Below are 6,307 nucleotides of genomic sequence, written 5' to 3'. Positions count from 1 at the left end.
AACCCCCAGACCATCAGGCTGTGGAAGAGCCACCACTAGTCAACTACCTTGTCCGCTTCCTGTTCTCTGCGGACATTACCTCCCCCTCAACTAACTTTTTAGCCTGCCCCCACCCCAATGGACATTTTGTCATGGCTACAGTTTGGTATGCATAAAAAATCTATTGATGTGCACCTGAGCAAGGCACTCTCTGGATGACAGCATCTGCTGAATGTCTAAAATGTAGTTTCCTAGTTTCAGACAAAATATTTTCAAGTGTATTCAACTTATGAATACACCTCAGTTGTCTTCAAACACTAGGTGGCAATGCAAGCAAGGAGGTGGGCAGAGCCAAGTACGAGCTAATGTGATCCTATTGGCGTGTTCTGGCACATATTTGCATATTTCTGTTACATACAAACCTTTTGACCCAAGAAGGCCTGTGGTGTTGTTGGTATCCTAAATGAAATGTATAAAATATACAGACCACAAATTACAATTGGCTATACTTAAACTCTTTAACATCATACTCAGCTTTGGCATCTTCCCCAATATTTGGAACCAAAGACTGATAAACCCAATCCACAAAAGTGAAGACTAATTTTACCCCAATGACTACTGTGGGATATGTGTCAAAAGCGAACAAAAGCGAACATTAACAGCACATTCGTGCATTTCCACAGGGAAAACGATGTACTAAGCAAATATTAAATAGGCTTTTTACCAAATTACCGTTCAACAGACCATGTATTCATCCTTCACACCCTAATTGATAAACAAAGGCAAAGTCTAAAACATACGACATTTTAAAATGTACACCAACAAGTATGCGGTTAAAATTGGCAAGATCCACAGGGCTATGGGGTGAGACGGATGCAGCTTGAGCATATCAACGAATTGGCGAGGGCACTAGAACAGTCTGCAGAACCCGACCCTCACCCAACTAGAATCTGAAGTCAAGTGTCTGTTTGCTGATTATCTGGCGCTCCTGTCAACCAACCAAGGAGGGCTTACAGCACCATTTAGAACTTCTGCACAGATTCTGTCATACCTTGGCCCTGACAGTAAATCTCGGTAAGCCAAAAATAATGGTGTTTTGCCAGGACCACAAATACAAATTCCTCCTAGACACTGTTGCCCTAGAGCACATAAAAAACTATGCATACCTGTGGCGCTGATGTTTAGGCCGAGGTAACTTCCACAAGGCTGTGAATGATCTGAGAGACTAGGCAAGAAGGGTCTTGTACACCATCAAAAGAAACATCAAATTTGACAAATTAGGATTTGGCAACACAAAAAATACTTGAATCTGTTATAAAAACCCATTGCCCTTTTATGGTTGTGAGGGACAAAATGGGACAAACACCCAATTGAGACTGCATGCAGAATTCTGCAAAAAATCCTGTGTGTACAATGTAAAACTCCAAATAATGCATGAAGAGCAGATTTAGGACGATACCCGCTAATTTTCAAAATCCAGAAAAGAGCTGCTAAATTCTACAACCACCTAAAAGGAAGTGATTCCCAAACCTTCCATAACAAACCATCAACTACAGAGCGGTTAACCTAGAGAAGAGTCCCCTAAGCAAGCGGGTCCTGGGGCTCTGTTCACAATCACAAACAGAGCCCCGGGACAGAAACACATTTAGACCCAACCAAATCATGAGAAAACAAAAAGATAGTTGACACATTGCTCTGTTTTTTTGTTAATTCTTTCCAAACTGGAAAGCTATTTGGCCCTAAACAGAGAGTACACCGTGGCAGAATACCTGACCACTGTGACTGACCCAAACTTAAGGAAAGCTTTGACAATGTACAGACTGAGCATAGCCTTGCAATAGAGTCCGCTGTAGGCAGACCTGGCTCTCAAGAGAATACAGGCTATGTGCACACTGCCCACACATTAAGGTGGAAACTGAGCTGCACTTCCTAACCTTCTGCAAAATATGTATGACCATATTAGAGACACATATTTCCCTCAGATTACACAGACCCACAAAGAATTTGAAAACAAATCCAATTTGGATTCATTCCCATATCTATTAGGTTAAATACCATAGTGTGCCATCACAGCAGCAATATTTGTGATCTGTTGCCACAAGAAAAGGGTAACCAGTGAAGAACACAATAATTATTTATTTGAACATTGTTACAACACTGTCCATAGCCATAATATGGCATTTTAAATGCCTCCATTCCTTTGAAACGTTTGAGTATAATGTTTACTGTTAATTTCAGCTTGTTTTTCACTTTTGTTTATTATCTATTTCAACTGCTTTGGCAGTGTAAACATGTTTCCTATGCCAATAAATATATTTGAATTGAATTGATGCCTATTCTTAAGTGGCTTGTGCAATAACTCAATTTTCCCTTGCAGTATTTTGAAACTTCTCAAACAGTAAAGTCTACAAAATTGTACACTATTCGTAAAATATGATAGTTTTGGGAAAATAACTGTATTGAGAGAATGTTTCATCGTTGAGTATTTGCAGAATGTCGACACAAATCTCTCGCTCCATTTTATTCTTCTCCCAGCCACTGGGCTTCCTCTCATCACCATATTTGGTGGTGAGTAGAAACGTCAACCGGATGCTTCAGATTTATATATCCGGTAAACATCTGGCTCATTGTTCTATGACTGTAGCAATTTTTTTTTATATAACTAAACCAAGATGGACAGCAGCCCGTCGTTTCAAATGGGAACAAACAAGCCAAAGTGGACAGAACAAGCAAGGAGGTGTACAGAGCCAAGCACGAGCTAGCGATATCCCATTGGCGCGTTCTAGCATTCAATTGCATGTTTCTGTTGGGGAACGCCTACTCTGAAGTGCGCGTGTCCAATAACTAAATTCGCCTTTGCACTCCAAAACAACGCACTTTTAAAAAACTTTGGCAAAGGGTAAAGTCTACAAAACTTAGTCCACTCTGTTCGGAACATATTGTAGTTTTTGGAACAGAAAACTGTATTGAGATCAAATGTTCTATCGATGAGTAAATTAGCATAACGTCTGCCAATATCCATCTCGTTCAAACTGGGCTTCTTCTCACTGCCATATTTGGCAGGAAAAGCCAACCGGATGCTTCACATTTATACAACCGGTGAAATATAGTGGTGGTCCAATTATAAGACCATTCCAGAAACCTGACTTAACTAATCATAGTTAGTTGTAACAATTGTATAGTTTTCATAGACATATTTACAGTAGTTAGAAAAACCAAGATGCATTTTCTTTTAATTTAAACATTAATTTCAAATAATTCGTGTAACGACATGACGACGCTGTCCCCTGCTTCTGAGAAGAGGGAATCAACCAATCAGACCTCGCTTGTCTGTATGGCTAACAGTACTGAAACGATAGTCTATAGCTGCTAGCATTTTTAGGAGGGGCAGGGACATTCTGAGCCATTATCTGGCGTTTTTGAAATACAAAGTGGATGCCTCTATGATCCAGCTACAGCGAAATATACCTCTCCGTACAAGGTAAGATACGCCGTAAAGTCACCCTGACCTGAGCCACGGGAAAGGATTTCGAGCTACGCTAGCCGGTTTTGGCTAAATGGAGAACTAGCCGCTAGCTAGTGTGTCGCGAGCGGTCTCTTCAAAGATGGTTTCCTACTAACGTTACTATGGTCTCGGTTTAGTCTCCGGGTGCTTAGTGGGTGACAGTCCATACTCCACACCTGGAAGTCCATGGGCATGGTGGAAATCCAAGCAACGTATTCTGGCATGGGGTTGAACAGTGTTGGATTGGTTAAATATAATTTATTTTAACGTTTGAACGTTCGCTAGCTAATTGTGACATCCAGTAGCTATCATCGTAGCGAGCTTGTTAACGTTAGCTGCTAAATTACAGCGAAGCAGCCCGTCGGCTTTTGCAGTTGAAACGCATTTAGAAGTATCGGTTGATGTCCATCCACCTGTTTCGCATTCCTAACAAACACAGTAGACCACGTCAAGCATGCATCTGATCATATTAGTAAACTAGCTAATAGCTAATCACTCCCCAAACGTTATTGACAACATTGATTGACAGAAAGCCCACTGACGTGATCCATGTGCGAGGAAAATAGAAATGTCATTACTAGCTCATTAGCTAGCTAAATAACGTTAGATCGCTTACATCTGCAGTACTAACGTTATATAATTCAATAACAATGAATGGGGTAAAGACGGGATGTAAAAATTGTTTGTAATTCTCCATGTGGAGATTAGCAAGGGATTATGGTTGTGCAAGGACACAGCAGTGGTTACACGTTTTCACCGAGTCTGTATCCACTGAATCAGATTTCACAGTCAAATTCCACAGCCACAAAATCTAAATTGGCTACAAACATTTGCTTGTTGGTCTTAATTTATATGGGCAGTCCTTAAGTGCTCCATCCATTTTTGGACATGTTTTTTTTAAAGGCAATTATTCGTTATATTATTCAGGAATCAATGGGTACATATGTCATACCTGCATACGTCCAAAAATGGATGGAGCATCTAAGGATCGCCCATATAAATTAAGAGCTATTGTGTGTGACAGATGGCTAGATATATCTATCTCAGCAAAAAAAGAAAATATCCCTTCAGACAGTAGGCAATTAAGGTCACAGTTATGAAAATTTGGGACACTAAAGAGGCTTTTCTACTGACTCTGAAAAACATCAAAAGAATGTGCACATCTGTGTGAACGTGCCTTAGGCATGCCGCAAGGAGGCATGAGGACTGCAGATGTGGCCAGGGAAATAAATGACAATGTCTGTACTGTGAGACGCCTAAGTCAGTGCTCCAGGGAGACAGTATGGACAGCTGATCGTCCTCGCAGTGGCAGACCATGTGTAACAACACCTGCACAGGATCGGTACATCCGAACATCACACCTGCGGGACAGGTACAGGATGGCAACAACAACTGCCCGAGTTACACCAGGAACACACAATCCCTCCATCAGTGCTCAGACTGTCCGCAATAGGCTGAGAGGCGCTTGACTGAGGGCTTGTAGGCTTGTTGTAAGGCCTACAAGCCCAGTCTCTTGACCAGACAGGACTGACAAAAAGTGCTCTTCACTGACGAGTCACGGTTTTGTCTCACCAGGAGTGATGGTCGGATTCGCGTTTATCGTCGAAGGAATGAGCGTAACACCGAGGCCTGTACTCTAGAGCGGAATCGAGGTGGCGGGTCCGTCATGGTCTCGGGCAGTGTGTCACAGCATCATCGGACTGAGCTTGTCATTGCCGGCAATCTCAACGCTGTGCGTTACAGGGAAGACATCCTCCTCCCTCATGTGGTACCCTTCCTGCAGGCTCATCCTGACATGACCTTGCAGCATGACAATGCCACCAGCCATACTGCTCGTTCGGTGTTATTTTCTGCAAGACAGGAATGTCAAGTTAATTGACACGAGAAAATAGCAACTCTACAAATCGCAATGCCTACAATGAATAGCTAAATTACTTCGGGAAACTAAAGGCGTCTGAATGCTTCCCAGCCCATACAGTTTGGTAGAGTTTGTGCATATATTATGACATTTTGTGACGTCATTTGTTTTGGACTTCGATGAGGGTTTTCTCGGCTGTTCGGTCACATTATTTTTTCTGGAGGCAAGCCGAAGTTCAGAGGCGAAGTCTATGCCTCTTTGTCTGTAATTGGTCAACATTACGGATTCTTCAATAAATTATTTGTCATTCAACTAGAGACAACTTGTTTTCATGAATGTTTTTTCATTGAAAAATACTGCACCAAATATCTTAATTAGATGTAAAATTATGCTACTAAGATCTCTTCGGGAAAAACGTAAAAAATGAATGACAGATTTCTTGTTCTTTTAATTCGGACTTTTTTGAGGAAGTGTATACTGGCTATGGCGTCATTAAATGGACAAATAGTACTTTTTCCGCTATGTTCTCGTTTTAAAAGGAAAGGTCTTGAAGTGAGTGTGAGCACACTCGTTCTGCCAGCCAAGTTTGACTAGGTACCAGCTGAACTGAATGCATGGGTCCGCAGAGCTCCTCATCCTCTACACTCTATGCTTTTACTAACTGCAAGACATAATTAAGATTGAGGAATCCATTCAATCTCTTATCTGTAGTAATGTTACAGCTATGGTTTGTCGTGTGAGCTAGCTTTTGCATAATGCTGCTGATGATCACACCCTTACAGGCAGCCTTCACTGCCATGTTTCCTAGCAACGTGTAGCTGCTGTGTTTTCACAATCTTCTGTCACAGAAAATATAGCTCAAACTGTTTTCTTTTATTGCCCTTTTGTCAGCAGATCTATCAGTGAAACAAATTTGGGTCTAGTAACATATGGTATGACAATGATATTATTCAATGCATTTGGAA

General features: G+C 41.4%; 1 protein-coding gene across 4 annotated transcripts in view; it reads left to right on the top strand.

The window, feature by feature from the left end:
• Nucleotides 1-3,066: 3,066 nt before the first annotated feature.
• LOC118386939 (dnaJ homolog subfamily C member 5-like) overlaps nt 3,067-6,307 on the top strand; it is a 34,551-nt gene continuing 31,310 nt past the window's right edge. For 2 of the 4 annotated variants that reach the window (XM_035774969.2, XM_052523736.1), the window contains exon 1: nt 3,067-3,460. The gene's annotated coding sequence lies outside the window, so the exon portion shown is untranslated. The remainder of the gene's footprint in view (nt 3,461-6,307) is intronic. The other 2 variants (XM_052523737.1, XM_035774970.2) reach the window with 2 other exon arrangements.

Source organism: Oncorhynchus keta, chromosome 8 (assembly GCF_023373465.1).
Source record: "Oncorhynchus keta strain PuntledgeMale-10-30-2019 chromosome 8, Oket_V2, whole genome shotgun sequence".
NCBI lineage: Eukaryota > Metazoa > Chordata > Actinopteri > Salmoniformes > Salmonidae > Oncorhynchus > Oncorhynchus keta.
Note: the sequence above shows the minus strand (reverse complement) of the source record. Positions and strands in the feature narration are given on the sequence as shown.